This window comes from Kogia breviceps, chromosome 5 (assembly GCF_026419965.1).
Source record: "Kogia breviceps isolate mKogBre1 chromosome 5, mKogBre1 haplotype 1, whole genome shotgun sequence".
NCBI lineage: Eukaryota > Metazoa > Chordata > Mammalia > Artiodactyla > Physeteridae > Kogia > Kogia breviceps.
In genome coordinates this window covers 47566820-47577453 of record NC_081314.1, presented here as the reverse complement: position 1 = coordinate 47577453, position 10634 = coordinate 47566820, and positions in this window count along the sequence as shown.

Below are 10634 nucleotides of genomic sequence, written 5' to 3'. Positions count from 1 at the left end.
AATACTGGAAGATATATTCACATTTCTAAACTTTCAAATTTCAAACCCCTAGCACTGTCCTGAACAGATAATTTCTTGCAGTTTTAGTGATTACTATAAATTTATTGAAATAAATAAAGACATTCTCTACTAAAGAATAATGTTTAATTAGGAGTCTTCTGCCCTGGGAATATTCCCAATCCACTCTAAAGTGAATTTCCTGCCTTCAAAATGTAATACTGTTTTGATTTTTAGCAAGCTAGTTTCTCTCACATTAATGTTAATGAATTTGAGATCAGTTTTGCACATGGAAAATCAATAAAAAGCATAAATGTATTTCAATAAGAAGCCTACAAGAACATTCTGAGGCACATAAAAAGTATCTAAAGAAACTGCCTAGGGACTTCCGTGGTGCTCCTCCAGTGGTTAAGAATCTACCTTCCAATGCACGGGACATGGGTTCAATTCCTGGTTGGGGAACTAAGATCCCACATGCTGCAACTATTGAGCCCATGCGCTCTAGAGCCTGTGCACCACAACTAGAGAGAAGCCGGTGCGCTGCAATGAAAGATCTCGCATGCCACAACTGAGACCCAACAAAGCAATCAATTAATTAAAATAAAATAAAAAACAATAAAGACACTGTCTAAAGGTCAAAATGTATCACATGTTAATCTGTTGTACTGTATAGACATTCACAGTCTTTTGTCTTTCTTGTTAGTAATGTTGCCAATTACAATATTACTACCTTTCTTTGAATACTATAGAACCTGTACATAATCATAAGTGGCCTTTCAAAGATCAGACGAATACAAATCAACTCAGTAGAAAAACAAAGATCATTAATGTGGGCTAAAACTTAAGGCTCAAAGTTGCCACTTGTGAATTACTTTCTTATATGCCTTTCTTAGCATTAAGAGGGCAGTGGCCTTAACTGTTTGCTAACCTTTGCATCCTTAATAAAAAACCTAACTTAGAGTCTCTGCTCAATAAATTTATCTTTTCAAATAAATTGCATGAAATTGGATAGTACACAATAACACGTTTGAATGAATAAATGAACTTTGAATCAGTTAAAAAGCCACATATTGATTAATCTTTATTTAGTGTCTTTAATGTCACTTCAATTAACTTAAAAAATAAAGATTTTAATTGCATTAAGTTATAAGGTATCAGCATTAATGAAAAAAAATTTTTAATAAATTGAATTATATTTAAGATGTACTAAAAATTTGCAGTAAAATATTTTGTGCCTCTAGTAGATAGAAAATAAGTTTTAATTTGAATAATGAACTTGTCCTTTGTCTTATCAGTTCACATTTCCTATGATACAATTTTTAAGCATATCAGTTACAGATAAAATGAAATTGTCATGTAAATTAAAATTTCTTACAAATATAGATATTAATATTTAAGACATAGAGGTCTTGATGAAAGTTTTAAAATTATTGACTTTCAGAAATATGAAAACTTTTAACTGAATGATACAGCAAAGTGGGAAGAAGGCCTGGCTCATAAGGAAGTGCCTGGAGAATACACAGATGGTATGAATTCATTTCAGGTTTGGTGAGCTGCCTGGAACAGCATTGGAATCAGATACACACAGATCTACCAGGAAGAAGGCAGGGAGGGGGACAGACAGCATCAGCCCTTGCAGTTATTAAAAGACGATCACTAGAAATTTACAAACCTGGGTTTTGAAATACCATATCTTCATTAGTATTTTAAATAGGAATCCACCATAGCCACCAGTAAGGAGGACTTCTTCTCAGAAAGAAAGCAGGCAGCAGGCTGCACAGTGTGCTTTCATGTAGAGTGGGCAGAAAAGGAAGGATGAGGTGACCTCTGGAAGTTGCTGGCTAAAATAAAATTCAGCTCAACCTTGAAAATAATCTTTTTACAGCTTTCATCTTGTTAGCTTAATTAAGTTCCTTCTTTATTCCAGATAAGCAGCAGAGCTCCTCTCTCTTTTTTTTCCCCATCAATGAGTTTTAGAACTTCCAAGTTCCAATTTTATTGCTTATTAAATGTTTGTCAAATGAGGAGATTGCTCAGTCCTGTTAATTGGTATGGTTCCGCATTTCCTGTCATACTGACTTGGCCAGAAATGCAGCAAAATAAAGATCTGCTAATTAGTTGTGTGGGTGTTACAAGTGATTTCACAGTGCAAATGTGCACAGAAAACATTGAAGATGCTTTTCATTTCTTTTTTCCTTTTTTAAAAAAAAATCTTGGTTTTAAAACCTATGCTTAATAGACACTAGTGGCAAAAGTATAATACAACAATTTCATGAAGTTTTACTAAAATTGTTGAGTGAGATTTAATACATATAGGATAATACTGAGGAGAATTCATATGATCTAGAAAAGATAGTAATTTCAGCAGAATTATGCAGAGATGGATAACCTTTTAAAAACGTAGCAGCTATGTAAGGTGACTTTAAAGCAATTTATTATGTGGAAGTAAGAAGGGAAATAAAAAGCACTCCCAAGACCTCCACAAACAATAATAATAATAATTGAAATGATAGAATTTTAATAATGTATCAAATCCCCAACATTTTTCTACAAACATAGGGTGAAACTGATGCTAATATAACAGAATGGTCTCCCATCCAAGTACCAACCAGGGCCAACACTGCTTAGCTTCTGAGATCAGGCACATTCAGGGTGGTATGGCCATAGATGATAGAATGGAAGGTGATGCACAGATCCCTTAATTCAATTCTTCTGGCCAGTATTTAAGGTTTCTCTAGGACAGAGGTTCCCAAAAGTCTAGTTTTTGACAGCCAATAAGACAATCACTGTGGGCATTAATGTGCTGGAGAATCTATTTTTTTTCATAAATAATTTCCTTTCATTTGAAACAGAAGTATCTTTTGTATTCTCCTCCTAGATTAAAAAATGCATGCAATCTGGCATGCCTTTCTATACCTGGAACCTAGAAAGAAAAATGCAACAAAAACAACGATTGGGCACTTACCGTATGAGGGGCACTGTCCTCTGAATATTATCATCTAATGTTTTATTATACTTATTAATCACATTTTACTGATGTAGAAACTGAAACTCAGAGAAGATGAATAACTGTTCAAAGTCACACAGTACACAAGTGATATTTGAATCTATGTGTGCCTAACTCCAATAATGAGAACTCATTTTTTTGAGAATCTACTATATGCCAGGTGCTGTTCTAAGAACTTTACATACTTAAACATATTAAACCTATGCAACAATCCAATGACACAGGAGATATTATTGCCTGTATTTCACAGATGAGGAATCTGAGGCACATAAAGGTGGTAACTTGCCCACCACTATACATTTAGTAGATGGTAGAGACAAGATATGAACATAGGCAGTCTGGCTGAAGAATCATCTCTGTGCCTCCTGACTCTCCAGTCGCTCATTTTTTACTGCCTTAGCAGTTTTGTTCATACAACGAATACCATTGGCTCCTAATGATTAAGCACTGTTTCAGGTGCTGTAGATACAAGTGGAAATATAACCAGACTCACCCTGCTGAGGTCTTCGGGAAAGCCTGCCTGCAAGGAGTTTTCTCGTCTGAGCCCTGCAGAACGAGTAGGAATTAACATGAACAAAGAGTACATGTGTGAAGAGCTTTGAGATCTGATGAAGCCCAGAGTACTTGAGGAACTAGAAGAAGGTCAAAGGGTATGGACTGGCAGAGAGCAAGTGGAAGAGATGTGCTAGATGGGGCTGGAGCAGTGAGTGGGGAGCCGTTACTCAGTTACATTTTGTCAAATCTGATAGCCAAAGTATTTGTCAAAACAGATAGCCTTGGAGAATTTGAACAGAGAAACTCCATGGGATTTTGGGACAACATCATTTCAAAGAGTCCATGTTGCCTATATATCCATCCAACTCCAATTTAATGATTAGTTACTTTTACTGAACTAAGCTGCCCCTGGGGTCTAAAGGAAGGGTTGTGGAGGGCTCAAGAGAGATTTTTTTGCCCTGATGGAATCAAGATGGTGAGAGCGAGTAAAGGATTTCCATTCCTTCTAGTCCCAGACAATGAAATGAGTCAAGAGGCTTGTAGTTGAGAATGCTGACGCAAAGATTAGTGTGAGCTTGAGCTTGAGAGAGAGTAAGAGAAAGAGAGAGATAGAAGTTGATCAAATACTGTATATGGCAATTTGTGGACAGCAGAGGGAGGGCCTCTGCCTATGCTCTGCCTTTGAGAAACTAGGAAAATGTGCCTATTTTATTTTATTTTATTATTTTTTTTGCGGTACGCGGGCCTTTCACTGTCTCGGCCTCTCCTGTTGCAGAGCACAGGCTCCGGATGCACAGGTTCAACGGCCATGGCTCACGGGCCCAGCCGCTCCGCGGCACGTGGGATCTTCCCGGACCTGGGCACGAACCCACGTCCCCTGCATCGGCAGACAGACTCACAACCACTGCGCCGCCAGGGAAGCCCAAGGTGCCTATTTTAAATGAATGATTAGAAATAAGGCATTCCCTCTGGGCAGAGAGCTTGGTAAGCAGATGGTGTCCTTTGTGTGGAACACTAAGTACCCCTTCCTCCAGGTGCACACAGCCCAGTGCTGTGCAGGCTGGGGGGTCAGCACTAGAGTTGTGTTTTGGCCTGGATTTTTTTTTTTCCTTTAAAAATATGATTATAAGTTGCAATCTTGCCCCGAGTGGAAAAGCAGCTAAATACCTATTAGTATCTTTGGGGTGATCTGGATACAGGAGAGCTGCAGAGAGCTGAAAAGTTCAGCGGATTCCGCCTGAATCTTGAGTGCTAGAGGGTGACAGCTTCTGCAGCAGGTACCCTGAGAAAGCAGCTAAGCATGAGAGCCACTGAGGTACTTCACGTTAGAGAAGCAATCAGACAGACAAATCATGAAAGCCCTCTCCAAATGGAATGTAACTATATGAAGAGACAGTTAACATCTTGAACAAAAAGAATAGCGAGGCCATTTGCTCAATTACAGCATTAAAAAATGCTTTATGAAAACTGAAAATATTGTTTTAGAATTAAAATATTCTAGAGATGAATTGAAGAAAAGGATGGGCATGGTTGAGACCTGATGAACAGGCTTGGGAGATTGAGAATCTGGGGTGGAATTTATGAAGGAAAAGATTTTGCAGACAGAGAAATAAATTCACAAAAGTAAAAAGGAAATGATCAAAGAGAGAAAATACTTAACCAAATAAAACAAGAATAGATAAAAACACTAAATATGGTAAAGAGGGAAATTCTACAGTGGTAAGATGTTCAATATACAAAGAACATAAACACTGTAACAAACAACAGCACCAAAATATCTGCCCAACATATTAATTCAAAAACTATTATAAATTCAATTAGAATATGATGAATATAAAATAGTGAGAACATTTTAATAACTATTCAAAAATCTGACAGAACTAGCAGCTAAAAATAACCAAGCACATAGAGGAATTGAATAAATAAGATCACCAAATTCTATTTAATAAAGAATATACAGTTTTGGTTTGCCATGAAAATATACCAAATTTTAAACAAAGCTTACATACTTAGCATGAATAATTCCTAACATTTTAAAATGTAAAGCCACAGTTCACAAGCATACTCCAAAAACTTAGAAATAAAGAATAAATTTTAACCTCAAACACGCAACTGTTTGAAAATTAAGAAACATAATCTTAAATACACCTTGAAGCAAATAATTTTTAAAAAATTAAAGTTACACATTATAGAGAAAACAATGTAAAAAAGATAAAATATTTTACCAAAACTTATAGACTACAGCAATACACCTTCAGAAATGTCTACAACATTAAAGAAATATTAAAGGTAAAGAAAAAAAATACTGAAACTTAAGAATTTTCTTAGTATGGAAACACAAAAGATCCTGAATAGCCAAAACAATCTTGAGAAAGAACAGAGCTGGAGTAATCACGTTCCCTGTCTTCAGACTCTACTACAAAGCTACAGTAATGAAAACAATATGGTACTGGCACAAAAACAGACACACACATCAATGGAACAGAATAGAAAGCCTAGAAATACACCCACACATTTATGGTCAACTAATCTACAGCAAGGGATGCAAGAATCTACAAAGGAGAAAAAAAGAGTCTCTTCAATAAGTGCTGCTGGGAAAACTGGAAAACGACATGTAAAAGAATGAAATTAGAGGGCTTCCCTGGTGGCGCAGTGGTTGAGAATCCGCCTGCCGATGCAGGGGACACGGGTTCGTGCCCCGGTCCGGGAGGATCCCACGTGCCGCGGAGCGGCTGGGCCCGTGAGCCATGGCCGCTGGGCCTGCGCGTCCGGAGCCTGTGCTCTGCAACGGGAGAGGCCACAACAGTGAGAGGCCCGCGTACCGAAAAAAAAAAAAAAAAAAAAAAAAAAAAAAAGAATGAAATTAGAACATTCTCTAACACCACACACAAAAATAAACTCAAAATGGATTAAATACTTTAATGTAAAACAGGTATTGTAAAAATCCTAGAGGAAAACATTGGCAGAACACACCTGGACATAAGTCACAGCAGTATTTTTTTGGATATGTCTCCTAGCGTAGTGGAAATAAAAACAAAAATAAACAAATAGGACCTAATTAAACTTAAAAGCTTTTGTACAGAAAAGGAAACCATAATCAAAATGAAAAGACAACCTATGGAATGCGAGAATATATTTGCAAATGATGCGACCTAAAAAGGATTAATTTCCAAAATATACAAAAAGCTCATACAGCTCAATATTAAAAAAACAAAAAACCCAATTAAAAAAACAAACAACCCAATTAAAAAAAAAAAATGGACAGAAGACCTAAATAGGCATTTCTCCAAAGAAGACATACAGATTACCAACAGGTGCATGAAAAGATGTTCCACATCATTAATTATTAGGGAAATGCAAATCAAAACCACAATGAGGTATCGCCTCACACCAGTCAAAATAGCCATCATCAAAAAGTCTACAAATAATAAATGCTGGAGAGGGTGTGGAGAAAAAGGAAACCTCCTATACTGTTGGTGGGAATGTAAATTGGTACAGACACTATGGAGAACAGTATGGACGTTCCTTAAAAAACTAAAAATAGAGCTACCATGTGATCTAGCAATCCACTCCTGGGCATATAGAGGAAAACTCTAATTTGAAAAGATACATGCACCCCAATGTTCATAGCAGCATTATATACAATAGCTAGGACACAGAAACAACCTAAATGTCCATCAACAGATGAATGGATAAAGATGATGTACACACACACGATGGAATACTACTCAGCCATAAAAAAGAATGAAATAATGCCATTTGCAGCAACATGGATGGATCTAGAGATGATCATACTAAGTGAAGTAAGTCAGACAGAGAAAAGTAAATATCATATGATATCACTTATATGTGGGATATAAAGAAAAGATACAAATGAACTTATTTACCAAACAGAAATAGTCTCACAGACATAGAAAACAAACTTGCAGTTACCAAAAGGGAGTGGTAAGGGAGAGGGAAGGATAAATTAGGAGTTTGGGATTAACAGATACACACTACTATATATAAAATAGATAAACAACAATGATCTACTCTATAGCACAGGCAATAATATTCAAAATCTTGTAATAACCTATAATAGAAAAGAATCTGAAAAAGAAATCATATATATGTATAACTTAATCACTATGCTTTACACCCAAAACTAACATAACATTGTAAATCAACTATACTTCAATAAAACAAAAACAAAAACACAGTGGTCTTTCAATGAAAGGAAAAAAAAGTATGCAAAAAGAAATCAAAGAAAGTAGGAAAACTGAAATTATAAAAAAGGAATTAAAATTAATGAAATGTAAAAAAAAAATTTAAAAAGCAAAGCTGCTTCCGTTCTATTTTATATATTTGTTTTTATTTGATTTAGTTTATTTCATATATTTGATTCTATATTATCATCTCAAAATAGATAAATAGAAAAATGAAGAATCCAAGAAAGCAGTGTTCAAAATTAGAAATGGGAAAGAGGACTGGCCAATAATACATAATACATTCCAAGAGACTAACATTACATTATTCTTTAATAATAGTTTTCTTAGGGCTGAACTTGAAGCATGTAATCATGCTAAACTTTCTCTGTTGAATTCACTACAGGGGATTGATGGGGCACAGAGAATATTAGAACCATTTAGGAGACCTGGGGTCTCCTTTTAGAGGAGACCTTTTAGCCTTTTAGAGGTTTTCACTGAATTCTTTCAAGCTTAAAAATCATTTTAACAACCTGAAAACTGGTTACTGTACATGGCCTTAAATTTAATTTTGAGAATAAGCGCTTTATCTTTCTAATACCTTGTGATATGGCAAGTGCCCTGCCTTTTAAAAAGTTGCTACTAATACCTTAATCTGTATAAAATGTATGAGTTTTTCAAAATGCTTACACAAGTATTATCTCACTTCATCTTGAAAGCAGACCTGTGAGTCAGGCAACAGACTTGGAACCCTGATTCCTATTTTACACAAGAAGAAACCAGAGACCCAGTAGAAACTTAAATCTGGAGATTTTTCCCCCACACCACACTTTACCTCACTTTCTTATTCTCCGTTACCTCAATCATCATTATAAATAACTGTATACCATTCCTACTGTTAATCATCCAGGCCTTAAAGGATATCTCTGTCACTTATACCACAACCCCACACCACACTTTACCTCACTTTCTTATTCTCCGTTACCTCAATCATCATTATAAATAACTGTATACCATTCCTACTGTTAATCATCCAGGCCTTAAAGGATATCTCTGTCACTTATACCACAACCTATAATTAAGCCATATATATCTGACCATTTGTACTCTATACAGGTTATTTGGTTCTGTAAATGCAAGTTGTTTCCAAACACTCATTTTCATAACAATGATAAATTTAATTTTTGTTCCATGCCTTCTAATGAAATCACAACCTCCGTTTTAACTTCATCTCTCTTTATTTCTCATTCTACCCTGTACACATATACCTAGTATTTCTTGCTGTTATTTATCACTTGAATTATTTCTTGCAAGCTGATTTATCACTTTCTCAGGCCATAATCTCTGCTAATGCACCCTGCTCCCAGTTTTTCATTAATCTGAAAACATATAAAAGAGGATAAAAGAGACTGAGAAGGAAGAACAAAAGAAAGAAGGAAATAATACCCTGGATAAAGCCTTTTCTCAGTCTCGCAGGTAGAATCAATTACTCCATCCTACGAGTTAAAAACATTTTAAAAATACCTTTGCAATAGGATATCTACTTCATAATTTTCTTTTTATCTTTGAAGCTCTCTAAATATCTTACTAAAAGCACAGTCACAATCCCAACCCCAAGCCAGAGAAGTCACAAAGTTTATTTGAACCATTATCTGTGTGTAATGAAGATGTGTTTTTCTAGGACTCTGGTTGGGAGGATCTCTTAAGTTGGTTCAGATTCACACCAACTAACTACTAACACCAAACACTGGTGATAGGGAAGATCCCCCTCTGGGTATGGGGGCATCCTCATCTCTCACCCCTCTATGTCCTCATGGAATGGGAGAGAGGAGCTTAAAACTGCCTTGAAGTCTAAAGATGGAAGACAATCCACAGTTGAAAGCTTGAATGGAATAAGTATACTTTTGAGATCACTTCTGCAACACAATCCATGGGTGACACAAAGACAGCTGAAGATGTGGTACTCCCACAGAAATACATAAACACAGACTTCAATTTCACATACATGTTTCTGATTAAGCAATACTTGTGTGGGACTGAAAACTGAAGAATATGTGAAGAGTGTTGAACCAAACTTGGAAGAGAGAAAATACCATGTATATTCAGGGAGTAAGAGTATTCTAACTGCATTAAAAAAAGATATTTAATGAGAAACAATTCCTATTTTTTAAACATATTTATTGGAGTATAATTGCTTTACAATGTTGTGTTAGTTGTTGCTATATAACAAAGTGAATCAGCTATATGTATACATATATCCTCATATCCTTTCCCTCTTGCATCTCCCTCCCACCTTCCCTATCCCACTCCTCCAGGTGGTCACAAAACTGAGCTGATCTCCCCATGCAATGCATCTGCTTCCCAATAGCTATCTATTTTACATTTTGTGGTGTATATATGTCAATGTTACTCTCTCACTTTGTCCCATCTTACCCTTCCCCCTCCCCATGTCCTCAAGTCCATTCTCTACATCTGCCTCTTTATTCCTGTCCTGCCCCTAGGGTCATGAGAACCATTTTTTCTTTTCTTTTTTTTTTTTTTTTTTTTTTTTTTTTTTTTTACATTCCATATATAGGTGTTAGCATACGGTATTTGTTTTTCTCTTTCTGACTTACTTCACTCTGTATGACAGACTCTAGGTCCATCAATCTCACTACAAATAACTCAATATTGTTTCTTTTTATGGCTGAGTAATATTCCATCATATATATGTGCCACATCTTTATCCATTCTTCTGTCAATGAACACCCAGGTTGCTTCCATGTCCTGGCTATTGTAAATAGTGCTGCAATGAACATTGTGGTACATGACTCTTTTCGAATTATGGTTTTCTAAGGGTATATGCCCAGTAGTGGGATTGCTGGGTCATATGGTAGTTCTATTTTTAGTTTTTTAAGGAAATTCCATACTGTTCTCTATAGTGACTATATCAATTTACATTCCCACCAACA